The sequence below is a fragment of the Mastigoproctus giganteus genome, chromosome 5, assembly GCF_048544385.1.
Source record: "Mastigoproctus giganteus isolate SK-2022 chromosome 5, ASM4854438v1, whole genome shotgun sequence".
In the NCBI taxonomy this organism is placed as follows: Eukaryota; Metazoa; Arthropoda; class Arachnida; order Uropygi; family Thelyphonidae; genus Mastigoproctus; species Mastigoproctus giganteus.
Window position 1 is genome coordinate 67,071,663 of NC_143579.1, and position 16,380 is coordinate 67,088,042.

Sequence of the window (16,380 nt, forward strand, 5' to 3'; positions counted from 1 at the left end):
TAGGCGACCGCCTGCCTAGGTTCGCCTATGGACGGGCTAGCTCTGCTTCCAACTCAGTTACAATGTGCTTTATCCATACACTGTTTAACTCTTGATGCTCTAAATGCGTTTAGTTAACTAAGAGCATCTTCTATTAACATAATTGGTGTTAATTTAAATTCTATTAACGTCTGATTATAAAATAAATGAATTTACTGTAATATAAATAAGCCAATATTAAATTTTTTTGTGTGTAATTAAAGTATTTTTTAAGAAACAATTATTATTTTTTTAAATTAAAATATCATCGGAATTCGGTGCCCTCTACATTCCCGGGCCTCGGGCGACCGTCTCATCGGTCGTACCTAGGTACGGCCGATGAGACGATCGCCAGAGTACAGTACTGTATATTCCGTCGGAAATATGCTTCTACCAACCACTGTTCATGCTTAGCGAAATTTAATTCACACTCTATACATTATAATGAGCAGGTTTGCATATTAATTTAAGACAAATATAATATTTAGGAATTCTAGTTTTGCTATAACTTTTAATTAGTAATAATGGATAAAGTTTAGGAAAACCAGTCTGAAAAAAAGACAAAAAAAAAATTAAATCAATCTTAAATGCTGTATAAATGAAAGTAATTGATTTTTTTATTTTCAAAAATTGGTGAAATGTCTGCTTCTCTTCGTATTTTTTGCTACCGTCCATGGCGAGCTGTTTATACTGGTTTTCCTCAACTTTAACCTTTTATCTTTGAATGTATAAGATATCTGATAAGTAATATCAGATTAAGTTTCTCTGAACGAGTTACCCAGAACTACGAAAAGCGCTGAATACTGCACAGAATATTGTCAATTATAATGATTTAGAAAACAGAAGAAGGCCTTGTTCTGGTTTTTAAGCAGAAAGTAATATTACAGCTGGAAACGCTTCCTGTTAAGGTATGGTATATATGCATCATTTGGCTATACCTTGTATTTAGTCACTCATCCTTTTTGATTTGCGCGAGTTCGAGTGTTTTCGGTTATAATCGCGAATTGTAATTTTAGGAACAGTTTCGAAATACGCAACGCATTTTTTGAATTAGGGCCCAAGGCTTAAGTACGTCTTTTTAAACCAACTTTTTGAACTGTGCTGAAAATTGTACCAGTGTTTTTCAACTTTTTTTTTTTTTTTTTTTTTTGAGTAATACTCTATCTATTCCAAAGTGTCCCTTTAGGAATAGGTAAGAAACTAGTAGAACATCAAACTCTATAAATTTTATTTCGATCATTCATTTTCAGTACAAAAAAAAAAAAAAAAAAAAAAAAACAAACTACTTCTGCCTTCAAGACCAAAAGTAAGATAACTAAATCGCAAGAATTTATTTTTAATATAAGATATATCGAGTATAGTTTCTTCTTACTACTTTAAAATGCATAAATATATCGAATCGTATATGTCAGTTATGGGTAGCAATAAACCCAGAATGGTAATGGATAATAAAAAAGTACTAGGAATAATCGTACAGTCAGGCATTACAGATCTGTTAGTTCCAGGGAAATTAATGGAGGCACTCGTTAAAGAAGCACTGCAGGATCATCTAGACAAGACTTCAGTTATAGCTGGGACACAGCATGGGTTTGTTAAGGGGAAGTATTGTCTGACCAATTTGATTGAATACTATGATGTGGTTAAAAAGGAACTGGTTGCAAAATTTTGATATCATATATTTAATCTTAGAAAGGCTTTTTATACTGTTGCACATGGAAGACTGCTGTACAAATTGGAGCAGTGTGGCATTGGAGGCAACTTGCTGCTACTGATAAAGGGATGGTTGAGTGGGAGGAAACAGAGAGTGATAATCAATGGACACTGCTTTTCGTGGACTAATCTTATTAGTGGAGTCACCGGGGACAATTGTTGTTTTCTGTATTTATTAATGATATTGATGATGGTATATCGGCTTAGTGTCTAAGTTTGCAGACGATACGAAGGTTGGCAGGGTTGTTAATGACACTAATGACAGTAGGCTGCTGCAACAGGATCTATAAAAGTTGAGCAGATGGGCTCAGAGGTGGCAATTGAAGTTTAACATTGACAAATGTAAAGTACTGCATATGGGAAGCAGTAACTCAGAGTAACGTATCGACTGTGTGGTACTACACTGACGGTGGTAGAGAATAAAAAGAACCTGGGAGTAACTGTGCAGTCAGATATGAAGTTTTCTGAGCAGTGCAGACGGTCTGCAAGAGTAGCTCATGGTGTCTTGTCAATAATATACAGGAATTTTTCTAGCAGGGATAAGGATGTGATTATCCCCTTGTGTAAGGTAATGGTCAGGCCACACCTTGAGTACTGTATATAGGTCTGGAGGCCTCATTTTAAGAAGGATGTAGAGCTGCTGGAACGAGTACAGAGAAGAGCAACAAGATTAATGAATGGAACAAAGGGTTGCCCTTATGAAGAAAGGCTTAAATTTTTATTTTGCAAATTACGGTGTCTGGAGACTAGGCACCTGCGAGGTGATTTGATTGAGGTGTTGAATGGCCTTGAATGGTTTGAGCATGCTCAATGCTGATGGGATTCTTCCTCTTGCTCAGATTTTTGGTTGGTTGTTTTAGGTTTTATTGGTGCATCAGCGACTAAGGCTATAATGCGCCCCTCATGCTTAGAATAATCGTCTGAGAGGGCATAAATTCAAATTTAGGAAAGACAGTTGTAGGAGAGATGTGCGGAAGTTTGCCTCTAGCCAGCCAGTGGTTGAATCCTGGAACAAACTTCCATCTGTCGTTGTAGAAGTTGATAGCTTAAATAGATTCAAGGCAGAACTAGACAAACATTTGGAGCGAGTGGATGGGTGAAATGAAAAGGTTTTTTTTTTTTTTTTTTGGCTGATGCTGTATAAGCTTGCTTTCTTGCATCATATGCCTTTACTAATGCTAATGCATGAAGATCTCTGACAGTGTAGACTGGCTGCTAGGGCAGCTCGTGCGTCAGTGATACAGTGGGCCCTCGTTAGCCCGAGGATATTTGGTTCCAGAAAATTCCACTTAAAATGGGTAGCAAAATTTCCTAGTGGATCACCCCTTTTTCTTCAATTTTACCTCAGAATATTGAATCATATTCTTTGTTCTGCTTTCGGTATCTCCTTCATTATCTAGGATGGTGTGAATTTTTGTTTCTGGGATCTCAAGGGAACGCGCGACATCGATTACTCGTTCAGACGTTCTCCACTTCTTTTACGATGAATAACTTCTAATTTAACATCTATACCATAACTTTTGCGTTGTCTGGTTTTTTTTTTTTTTTTTTTTTTTTCGTGATTTTAATTGTGATTTTAAATTTCGTGAATTTAACATCTAAACCATAACTTTTGCGTTGTCTGGATTTTTTTTTTTTTTTTCGTGATGTTTCATCATCTACACTTTGCTTTGAACACATGGTTAATAAAAATAAGAAAACTAAGAATTTACCTAACGACAAAATTAGGGAAAATATCTTACGCGTCTACTACTAGCAACAGTAAACGAGAAACTGACCGTAGGAGTGTAGTCGGATCGACAGGACGCTCGCAAGAAGAGCGGGATAGAAATAGTCAAGCGGTAGTGCGGTGCTTCAACGTAAGTCGAAACAAAGTGCAGACAAGTCCGGCCCCAAAATTTGTGGGATGTGTTCAAGAATTACTTGACGGGCCCTTTGCAAAACTTATTCGGGTGTTTCTTTAATAGTGATTTTTTTTAATTTTTTCAAATTTTGCAGTAACTAAGAAATAATTAAATTTTAAAATAATTAATTTAATTTATAATCTATTAATTTTCATATTATATAATTGTTAAGTTTGTGTTTCCGTTATTATTAAAGATATTATATCATGTAAATTATTTGCATAAAAAATGTTTTTGTCTTTATAAATATTAATTTCCTAAAAATTGTCAGTATACCTATGTAGCATAAGAACAGTCGATTGTGGTAAGGAATAAAAGAAGTATTTTAAAATATTACGCATTTTAGTATTTATATCATTTTAGTAAATGATATACAATAATAATGACTTGCTATAACGATTTTAATATTTTACAAAACACAGGGCGACTGCAACCCTGAGTGCTGCCAGTAAACGAAATCAAATTTGCCGCCCCAAAATATTTGGATTAAAAAATAAAATAAGGAGTAAATAATTATTATTAACGTATTGAAAATAATTACAACATATCTCACATACACTGAGTGATCACTGAATTATGACCACCTACCTAATGCTAGCAGGGAGAAGGAGGTGATTGTCCCTCTGTATAAGGCAATGATCAGGCCACGCCTTGAGTACTGTGTACAGGTCTGGAGGCCTCATTTTAGGAAGGATGAAGATTTGCTTGAGCGTGTACAGAGAAGGGCAACAAGATTGGTGAGGGGAACGAACGGGCCCTCTTAACAAGAGAGGCTTAAGTTCTGCAAATTGCAGGGGGATCTGATTGAGGTGTATAAGGCCTTGAATGGGTTGAGCACGCTGAATTCTGATGGGATCCTTCCACTTGTTCATATTACGAACCTAAGGGGGCATAAATTCAAATTAAGAAAAGACAGATGTAGAATAGATGTGCGGAAATTTGCCTTTAGCCAGCGGGTGGTTAATTGCTGGAACCAATTTCCATCTGTCGTTGTGGAAGTTGATAGATTAAATAAATTTAAGGAGAAACTGGACAGGCATTTGGAGGGAATGGTGTGATTTTTTTTTTTTGGCTGATGCTGCATAAGCTCATACACTTGCTTTCTTGCATCACATGCCACTACTACTACTACTATTACTACTACTACTACTTTGTAGGTCCTCCTTTTGCCCTCAGTACAGCAGCTATCCGACGTGGCATCGATTCAACAAGATGTCGGAAGCGTTCGGGAGGTATGGACAACCAAGCTGTGTGTAATGCGGTCAGCAATGGAGGTGATTGGTGTATCCAGACGCTTGATAGGAATTTCCATAACGTCCCACAAGTGCTCTAGGGGATTGATATCGGGGAAAGCAAACCCTTAGCCATAATTATGAGAGCATCCTTGGACTCAGGGGAGGTTCCTACGGACTCGAGATGTGCAAATGTATCCCCAATTCACAAAGGGGAATCCAAGGGTGACACGAGTAATTACAGACCAGTTAGTTTAACTTCTGTTCCGGGTAAAATAATGGAGTCACTGGTTGACTGCAGCAATAATTTAGACCCAGCATGGGTTTGTAAAGGGAAAGTCTTGTCTGACAAATTTGATAGGATATTATGATGTGGTTACAAAGGAACTGGATGCAAAAAATAATTTTGATATCATATATTTGGATTTCAGGAAATCTTTTGACACTGTTGCGCATGGAAGACTATTGTACAAATTGGAGCAGAATGGTATTAAGGATAAGTTGCTACAATGGATAAAAGGATGGTTAAGTTGGAGAAGACAGAGGGTGGTATTTAATGGGTGCTGCTCTTTGTGGACTAATGTTATTAGTGGAGTCCCACAGGGTTCGATGTTGGGTCCACTGCTGTTTTGTATATTTATCAATGATATTGATGAAGGTATATCAGGCTTAATGTCGAAGTTTTTAATGTCAGGGTTGTTAATGACAGCAATGGCAGTGTGCTACTGCAACAGGATCTAGATAATTTGGGCAGATGGGCTAAGAAGTGGCAATTGAAGTTTAACCTTGACAAATGCAAATTACTGCATATGGGTAGAAGTAACCCCAGAGAAATGTACCAACTGTGTGGTACAACACTTAAGGTGGTAGAAAATGAAAAAGACCTGGGTGTAATTGTGCAGTCAGATATGAATTTTTCTGATCAATGCAGACAGGCTGCCAGGGCAGGTCATGGGGTTTTGTCAATGATATATAAGAATTTTGCTAGCAGGGAAAAGGAGGTGATTCTCCATCTGTGTAAGGCAATGGTCAGGCCACGCCTTGAGTACTGCGTACAGGTCTGGAGGCCTCATTTTAGGAAGGATGTAGATTTCCTTGAGCGTGTACAGAGAAGAGAAGTGTACTTGAGCACGCTGAATTCTGATGGGATCCTCCCACTTGTTCAGATTACTAACCTCAGGGGGCTTAAATTCAAATTAAGAAAAGATAGATGTAGAATAGATGTGCGGAAATTTGCCTTTAGCCAGCGGGTGGTTAATTGCTGGAACAAACTTCCATCTGTCGTTGTGGAAGTTGATAGGTGAAATAAATTTAAGGAGGAACTGGACAGGCATTTGGAGGGAATGGTGTGATTTTTTTTTTGGCTGATGCTGCATAAGCTCATACACTTGCTTTCTTGCATCACATGCCACTACTACTACTACTACTAAAATTCGGAGGCCAATCGATATGCTGGAAATCAGAACTGTGTTCCTCAAACCATCCCTGCACAACAAGTGCCCGATGGCTGGGCGCATTGTCATCTTGGAGACACCATTGCCATTCGGGAAAAAGTGTAACATGGCGGGGGATACACAGTCAGCAAGCAGTTGACGATAGAGGAGACCATTGATACGTTGTTCTACATGCACCAGGCGTCCAAGTTCCTGCCAGTGAAACATGTCCCACACCATACAACCGCCTCCACCAGCTTGCACTTTTGATACCATGCATAATGGATCAAGAGCTTCATGTTGTTGACGCCAAATCCGTACACGACCATCTACGGTGTGGAGTAAATAACGTGACTCATCCGATCAGCACACTCTCTTCCAGTCTTCTATCGTCCAACTTGCATGCACGAGTTGCGACGCATGATTATGCCAGATATTGTTCCGGGTTGGCCCATGTTGTATTGGACAGTCAACTCTTCAACAGTGCTGTGCCTGTTCGCCTGTACAAGTTGTCGGTCCCGGCGCTCACCTCTAATTTCACAGTCAGCATTAGTAGAGGCATTTAATGCAAGAAAGCAAGCTTATGCAGCATCAGCCAAAAAAAAAAAAAAAAAACCCACTTCCACTTCACCCCTCTGTTCGTTCAAAATACCTGTCCAGCTGAGCCTTAAACTTATTTAGGCTATCAACCTCCACCACAAGGGATGGAAGTCTGTTCCACCAACCAACCACCCGCTGGCTAAAGGCAAATTTCCGCACGTCTATCCTACATCTGTCTTTCCTCAATTTGAATTTATGCCCTCTCAGGTGATTTTTCTGAGCTGGAGGAAGAATCCCATCAGCATTGAGCATGCTTAAACCATTCAAGGCTGTATACACCTCTATCAGATCACCTTGCTGGTGCCTAGTCTCCCGACACTGTAATTTGCAAAATTTAAGCCTTTCTTCGTAAGAGCACCCCTTTGTTCCATTCACTAATCTTGTTGCCCTTCTCTGTACTCGTTCCAGCAGCTCTACATCCTTCTTGAAATGAGGCCTCCAGACCTGTATACAGTACTCTAGGTGTGGCCTGACCATTGCCTTATACAATGGAATAATCACCTCCTTATCCCTGCTGGAAAAATTCCTGTATATCATTGACAATACTCCATGAGCTACTCTTGCAGCCCGTCTGCACTGCTCAGAGAACTTCATATCTGCCTGCACAACCACCCCCAAGTCCCTTTCATTCTCTACCACTGTCAGTGTAGTACCACAGAGTTGATACGTTGCTCTGGGGTTGCTGTTTCCCATGTGTAGTACTTTACATTTGTCAATGTTAAACTTCAATTGCCACCTCTCAGCCCATCTGCTCAACCTTTCCAGATCCTGTTGCAGCAGCATAGTGTCAGTAGTGTCCTTGACAACCCTACCAACCTTTGTATCGTCTGCAAACTTGGACATTAAGCTTGATATACCATCATCAATATCATTTATAAATACAGAAAACAATAATGGACCCAACACTGAGCCCTGAGGGACTCCACTAATAACATTAGTCCACGATGAGCAGTGTCCATTGATTACCACTCTCTGTCTTCTCCCCCTCAACTACCCCTTTATCCATAGCAGCAATTTGCCTCCAATGTCACACTGCTCCAATTTGTGTAGCAGTCTTCCATGTGCAACAGTATCAAAAGCCTTTCTAAGATCCAAGTATATAATATCAAAGTTATTCCCTGCATCCAGTTCTTTTGTGACTGCATAATAGTATCCAATCAAGTTGGTCAGGCAAGACTTTTTTTTTTTTTTTTTTTTTGATTTTGGTGGTTGTTGGCGCATCGGCTTCTGTGGCCATATTGCACCTCCCAAGGTTTTGCAGTATTTTTGATCCAAGCCCTAGGCGGTAATCGAACCCGCGACCTTTGGGTTGCCGGGCAGGTACTTTAACCACTCGGCTAGCCCGGTCGGCAGGCAAGACTTCCCCTTAACAAAACCATGCTGTGTCTGAGCTATAACTGAAGTCTTGTCTAAATGATCCTGCAGTGTTTCTTTAACCAGTGCCTCTATTAATTTTCCTGGAACAGAAGTTAAGCTCACAGGTCTATAATTACTTGTGTCAGCCTTTGATCCTCCTTTGTGAATTGGGGTCACATTTGCACTTTTCCAGTCCATGGGTACTTCCCCTGAGTCCAAGGAAGCTCTTATAATTATGGCTAAGGTTTGCTTACTTCCTTTGCTGCCTCCTTTAATATAACTGGATAGATCCCATCCACCCCGGGTGCCTTTCTTGTGTTTATCTTCAACAGTTTCTCCTCCACTTTACTCACAGTTATTTCAAGATTCTGTAGCTTACTGCTAGAGTTGAATACACCTCTGGCATTCCCCTTGCTGAATAACTCCTCATGTGTGAATGTCGATGCAAAATATTCATTTAGTTTGTTAGCTACCTGAGCAGGATCATCAACAGTTGACCCATCAATATCAAGTGGACCAATCTGATTCATCCCCTTCCTTCTAGAGTTTACATAAGTAAAAAACTCTTTGCTGTTTTTCTTTGCATCCCTTGTCAAGGATTTCTCGTACTCTGCCTTCGCCTACCTAACCTCCTTTGTAACTTGGTTGCATATCAACTTGTATCTGTCATAGGCTTCTGTGTCATGTGTTAATTTGTAAGTATCCCATGCATTTTTCTTCTCTGCCATATGCCTCATTAGTTCATCTGACAGCCATTTTGGCTTAAACCTTGAACAATATTTCTTAGTTGGCATGTAAAGCCTAGTAGGTTCCAAGATAAGTTTAGCATTAGCATTAGTAGAGGCATATGATACAAGAAAGCAAGCTTCTTCAGCATCAGCCAAAAAAAAAAAAAAAAAAAAAAAAAAACACACACCACTCCCATTTCACCCCTCCGTTCGTTTGAAATACCTGTCCAGGTGAGCTTTAAATTTGTTTAGGCTATCAACTTCAACAACAAGTGATGGAAGTCGGTTCCACCAACCAACCACCCGCTGGCCAAAGGCAAATTTCTGCACATCTATCCGACATCCGTCCTTCCTCAATTTGAATTTATGCCCTCTGAGGTGATTATTCTGAGCAAGATGAAGAATCCCATTGGCATTGAGCATGCTCAAACCATTCAAAGCCTTATACACCTCTATCAAATCACCTCGCCGGTGCCTAGTCTCCAGACTGTAATTTGCAAAACTTAAGCCTTTCTTCGTAAGAGCAACCCTTTGTTCCATTCACTAATCTTGTTGCCCTTCTCTGTACCCGTTCCAGCAGCTCTACATCCTTCTTGAAACGAGGCCTCCAGACCTGTATACAGTACTCAAGATGTGGCCTAACCATTGCCTTATACAAGGGAATAATCACCTCCTTATCCCTGCTAGAAAAAGTCCTGTATATAATTGACAAGACACCATGAGCTACTCTTGCAACTCGTCTGCACTGCTCAGAGAACTTCATATCTGCCTGCACAATTACCCCCAGGTCCTTTTCATTCTCCACCACTGTCAGTGTAGTACTGCAGAGTTGATACGTTGCTCTGGGGTTACTGTTTCCCATATGTAGTACTTTACATTTGTCAATGTTAAACTTCATTTGCCACCTCTCAGCCCATCTGTTCAACCTTTCCAGATCCTACTGCAGCAGCATAGCATCAGTAGTGTCCTTAACAACCCTGCCAACCTTTGTATCATCTCCAAACGTGGACATTAAACTTGATATCCCATCATCAATATCATTCATAAACACCGAAAACAACAACGGACCCAACACTGAACCCTGAGGAACTCCACTAATAACATTAGTCCACGTTGAGCAGTGTCCATTGATTACCACTCTCTGTCTTCTGCCACTCAACCATCCCCTTATCCATAGCAGCAATTTGTCTCCAATGCCACACTGCTCCAATTTGTGCAGCAGTCTTCCATGTGCAACAGTATCAAAAGCCTTTCTAAGATCCAAATATATAATATCAAAGTTATTCCCTGCATCCAGTTCTTTGGTGACTACATCATAGTATCCAATCAAATTGGTCAGGCAGATCTGCCCTTAACAAAACCATGCTGCGTCTGAGCTATAACTGAATTCTTTTCTAGATGATCCTGCATTGCTTCGTTAACCAGTGCCTCCATTAATTTACCTGGAACAGAAGTTAAACTAACAGGTCTATAATTACTTGTGTCAGCCTTTGATCCTCCTTTGTGAATTGGGGTTACATTTGCACTTCTCCAGTCTATGGGTACCTCCCCTGAGTCCAAAGAAGCTCTCATAATTATGGCTAGGGGTTTGCTTACTTCCTTTGCTGCCTCCTTTAATATAACTCGATAGATCCCATCCACCCCAGGTGCCTTTTTTATGTTTATCCTCAACAATCTCTCCTCCACTTTCCTCTCAGTTATTACAAAATCATCCAGCTCACTGCCAATGTTTACTTTACCTACATCATTCTCCTTCCTGAATAACTCCTCATGCGTGAATGTAGATGCAAAAGACTCGTTTAGATTGTTAGCCACCTGAGCAGGATCCTCAACTGTTGAACCATCAATATCCAGTGGACCAATCTGATTCATCCCTTTCCTTCTTGAGTTTAAATATGTAAAGAACTCTTTTCTGTTTTTCTTTGCATCCTTTGCCAAGGATTTTTCGTAGTCTGCCTTTGCCTGCCTAATCTCCTTTGTGACTTGGTTACAGACCAACTTATATCTGTCATAGGCTTCCATGTCACCCATTAATTTGTATGTATCCCATGCATTTTTCGTCTCTGCCACATGTCTCATTAGTTCATCTGACAACCATTTAGGCCTAAACCTTGAACAATATTTCTTAGTTGGTATGTTAAGCCTGGTAACCTCCAAGATTAGTTCCTTGAATGCTTCGCATTTTGAGTTTGCTGTTGGTAACATCATCAGTTGGTCCCACTGTATATAATTTAAATACTGTCTCAGACCATCATAGTCGCCTTTACGAAAACAAAAACCCTTCCCTTTACCTCTGATGGTAGTTACCTCCTTGAGTAAATCCCACTTCAACACACTGTGATTACTGCCACCTAGTGGTTCATTTATCTGCAGATTCTTAATGCATGAAGAATCACTACTGATAATCAGATCAAGAGTATTGCACCCTCTTGTTGCCTCACGAACATGCTGAGGTAGAAAACAATCATCCAATAAATCCACAAAAGCCTTGCTAGTGTGCGAGTGACCAACCCACAAATTCCAGTCAATATCTGGGAAATTAAAATCCCCCATTATAAGACTCTCTGATTTACTGGCCCACTCTATTTCCCTGAACAATATCTTATTATACTCATCAGAGTCATTAGGCCTATAGCACACTCCTACTCTCAATTTTGATTTCCCTATGCTTATGTCACACCAAACTGACTCGACACTGCCCTGTCCATCGATGTCGACTGGCTTCACTTCCTTGGACTTTATGTATTTCTTAACTAATAGCATAACCCCTCCTCCCCTCCTGTCCTGTCTATCCTTTCTATACACATTGTATTCCCCAAATTCCATCTCCGCATTACTTATATCTGTGTGACACCACGTCTCTGATATCCCAACAATATCTGCCTTTCATGTTTTGAGCAATACCTCAAATTCATCAAATTTATTTACCAAACTCCTAGCATTGGTGTACACGCAGGTATACATGCACCTGTTTCTATTCTTAGCTACCCTAACACAACCCATGTGTTTACTTGTACCGCAATGACTCCCAGCAGTCTCTGAAATATCCTGCATCTTGTTTTTCAGGCTTCTGCTCATTTCAATAGAAGCAGTGCAAGAATCACTTTCACCTCTGCCAGTGGCTACTGTTAATCTATTAGTCCTTGTATCCCCCCCCCCAACTAGCAGTTTTCCGACCCACCTAACATTGCCTCGACAGCATCAGAAAAAATTCTTGCACCCTTTCTATTTAAGTGTATCCCATCCCTGTAGAAGCAATCTCTCCTGTTAACAAGTACAGTCCAGGCTGAAAAAAATTCTACCCCTTGAGCCTTGCACAATCCCTCCAGGGCCGAATTGATCGACAAGGCTCTCATCATATACTCCCTCCTATCGTGTCTGGGCAGAATTGCAGACACTTTCAAATTCAAAGTTCTTTGAACGCTTCCCATTTTGAATTTGCTGTTGGTAACATCATCAGTTGGTCCCACTGTATAGAATTTAAATACTGTCTCAGTCCATCGTAGTCGCCTTTACGGAAGCAATAACCCTTCCCTTTACCCCTAATGGTAGTTACCTCTTTAAGTAAATCCCACTTCAGCACACTGTGATCACTGCCACCTAGTGGTTCATTTATCTGCAGATTCTTAATGCATGAAGAATCACTGCTGATAATCAAATCAAGAGTATTACTCCCCCTAGTTGCCTCCCGAACATGCTGATGTAGAAAACAATCATCCAATAAATCCACAAAAGCCCTGCTAGTGTGAGAGTGACCAGCCCCAAATTCCAGTTAATATCTGGGAAATTAAAATCTCCCATTATAAGACTCTCTGATTTACTGGCCCACTCTATTTCTCTGTACGGTTCCTTATTATACTCATCAGAGTCATTAGGCCTATAGCACACTCCTACTCTCAATTTTGATCTCCCAATGCTTATGTCACACCAAACTGACTCAACACTGAACTGTCCAGCGATGTCGACTGGCTTCACTTCCTTGGTTTTTATGTGTTTCTTAACTAATATCATAACCCCTCCCCCCCTTCCTATCCTGTCTATCCTTTCTGTAGACGTTGTACTCCCCAAATTGCAGTTCTGCATCCCTTATATCTGTGTGACACCACGTCTCTGATATCCCAACAATATCTGCCTTCGATGTTTTGAGCAATACCTCAAATTCATCAAATTTATTTACTAAACTCCTAGCATTGGTGTACACGCAAGTATACCTGCACCTGTTTCTATTCTTAGCTACCCTAACACAACCCATGTGTTCACTTGTACCGCAATGGCTATGGCTCCCAGCAGTCTCTGAAATACCATGCATCTTGTTTTTCAGGCTTCTGCTCATTCTAATAGAAGCAGTGCAAGAATCTCTTTCACCTCTGCCAGTGGCTACTGTCAATCTATTGGTCTTTGTCACCCCCCAAGCTAGCAGTTTTCCGACCCACCTAACACTGCCTCGATAGCATCAGCAAATATTCTTGCACCCTTTCTATTTAAGTGTATTCCATCCCTGTAGAAGCAGTCTCTCCTGTTAACAAGTACAGACCAGGCTGAAAAAAATTCTACCCCTTGAGCCTTGCACAATCTTTCCAGGGCCGAATTGATCGACAAGGCTCTCATCATATACTCCCTCCTATCGTGTCTGGGCAGAATTGCAGTCACTTTCAAATTCAACCCTATATCTCGGCTTTTGTTCAACAGTGACCTGTACTTGTTAAGTAATTCTGCCGGTCTCCTACTCTTAATATTATTAGTGCTAACGTGTACAACTATATCACCTTTTGTGCCCTTAAAAGATGATATTCGCTCTACAACGTCATCAACCTTTGCCCCTGGCAGACATAATAACTACCTTTCGCTGATCTTTGCAATTTTGCCGTCGGGTCGTTGTTTGACCATTGTGACGCCAGTTCTGGTACACTTTAATTACGGCGATTCAAACAACCCACTAGTTCAGATGTTTGGGAAATCGAGGCACCAGCTGGTCGAGCACACGCAATATGCCCTTTATCATAGTCCGATAAATCGTTCCTTTTACCCGTCACACTCGGAATTTTACTACCTATAGAGCACTGACACCTTATCTATGCTACGTAGCTCGACTAATTCCGCACTCTCGTACCTCACGTGGTCAACGGGGCGCATTCAGTTTTCATAGGGGTGGTCATAATTCAGTGATTACTCAGTGTATAATATAATGAAACAACAAACATTCAAAATGAATGTTTGTTGATAGAAATGTAGAAAACACGCGGATGATATTATTTAGACCATTTGTGCACGGGGCCGTATTCAACAGAACCGGTTGAACATGCTTGTGGCCGACGCTGAGTAGAGTACATAGATATTAATACATTTTTAATGTTTTCGTATTTTTTTATGTATTATTTGCAACCATGTAACTGTGAAGACTCGGATACCAGGGTCCTCTATATATTGGCACTTTCTCAGTAGGGACAAGGAAGCCTGACTTTAGGAAGGATGTGTTGGAACGGTGGAGAGAAGAGCAACGAGATTAGTAAATCTCGTTGCTCTTCTAGCATCTCGAACCTAGTTATCTGCGAGACCTGATTGAAGTCTAAGACTACATGGATAGGTAGAACTAAATGCTGATGCCGTCCTTATGCTTTTCTAGAACAACACACACACACACACACATACTCAAAAAAAGTCAAAGGAGGAGGTGGCAAAAACTGGATTGTTCAAATCAACCCAATCGCCTGGAAGGTCCTTAACAATCAAGCAAGGGTCTACATAAACTGGGGCAGCCACCGCTTTCACGAACATGTGGCTGTGCCTAAATGCTTCAAGTGTTGTAGGTTCGGCCACACCTCACACACTTGTATCCAGACAGTGCCAACGTGCGGCCATTGTGCTGAAAAAGGCCACGAATTTAGCAGCTGTCCTAACAAAACCAAAGATCCTATTTGTGTGAACTGTAAAAGTTTCAAAATCGACTCAGCACATTCCATCAGAGACAGAATATGTCCAACATATACAAAGCCAAGGGTCAGCACCAACAACGGATCGATTATGGGGAGACACCTTAAAAAATTTAACTTCGAAGAGGTAAAAATAATGCAAATTAACGCGCAGCGGGCCCGGGCTGTGGTCGGCCAAATCAGGATTCGGGCAGAAGAGGACAACACGGATGTAATTATCCTGCAAGAGCCGTACACCCATAAGAACCAGGTCAGAGGCTGTCCCTTGACCTACAAAGTCATCCAGGTGGAAGGGGAAACCCACTGGGCAGCAATAGCTGTAAGAAACCCTGACATCACAGCCACAAAGATAACACAACTTTGCACAGCCTGGGCCGTATGTGCCCACATTATTACAGCGCTTGGAAACTTTTACGTCGTTGCCCTATACTGCCGTCCAGGAGAAGATATTATCAGGGCTATAAGATACCTTCAAAGTGTACTAAATACTCTTCCTGGAGGGAGAATTATCGTTGGGGCAGATGTAAACTGCAGGTCTCCCGCGTGGTACAGCACAACACCAAACCGTCGAGGAGCAACAAACGGCCAAAGACTGGAGAACTACCTGGGTAACTCCCCTTTCGGAATCCTCAATCAGCCAAACAACCTCCCCACTTTCAGCAGCGCCCTTTGGGAAGCCACCATTGACATTTCTCTTGCTACAAGAAACACAGCCAGCTATATCTCCGACTGGAAGGTCCAAGATGATTGGACGACCTCGGACCACCGAGCCATTACATTCAGGATCACAAAAAACTGTAATAGACAACCAATTTCCAGAGTAATGCAACATAGATATGCAATAGAAAAAACAAACTGGGACACGTTCAGGGGTGCCCTGCTGGAAATGGTGGGAAAACAGCAGCAGAAACTCAGGCAAACTCAAAATCCAAACCTTCTTCAAAAAGAGATTACCACCCTATTAACACAAGTCTGCAATGCCACAATTAAAAGGAAAAAACCTTCTCCGGGAGCGGTGCCCTGGTGGAATGAGGAGCTTCGAAGGATGAGAAAGGAGGTACAAGCCAAACGAAAAGCGTTCCAAAGGGCGAGAAGATCTTGGCCTGATGTGGAGGTCGAAGAACTTAAACAAGTATATCGAACAGCAAGAAACGTGTATACGGAAAGAATAAAGAAATCAAAGCAGCAATCCTGGGAGCAACTTGTCTCTTACACGGGAAATTCTGACCCCTGGGGTGTGGTGTACAAAATCACCACAAACAAACTCCCCAGGGGGGGGAGTGAACACCGCTACAGAAACCCCGCAGGGAAACCTAACCACCACCTGGAGGGACTCAGTCTCAAACATCTTAAACAACGTTTTTCCTCCAAACATTAATCCAACAACAACTGAGCAGCATGAGATCTGCAGAGAAAATGAAACCTATTGGACTGGACAAGTTGAACCGCAGTTCACACAGGAAGAACTC

General features: G+C 41.1%; 1 protein-coding gene across 1 annotated transcript in view; it reads left to right on the forward strand.

The window, feature by feature from the left end:
* Nucleotides 1-894: 894 nt before the first annotated feature.
* Nucleotides 895-16,380, forward strand: part of LOC150085463 (kynureninase-like) — a 243,115-nt gene continuing 227,629 nt past the window's right edge. Inside the window, exon 1 of the mRNA XM_090374572.1 lies at nucleotides 895-926. The gene's annotated coding sequence lies outside the window, so the exon portion shown is untranslated. The remainder of the gene's footprint in view (nucleotides 927-16,380) is intronic.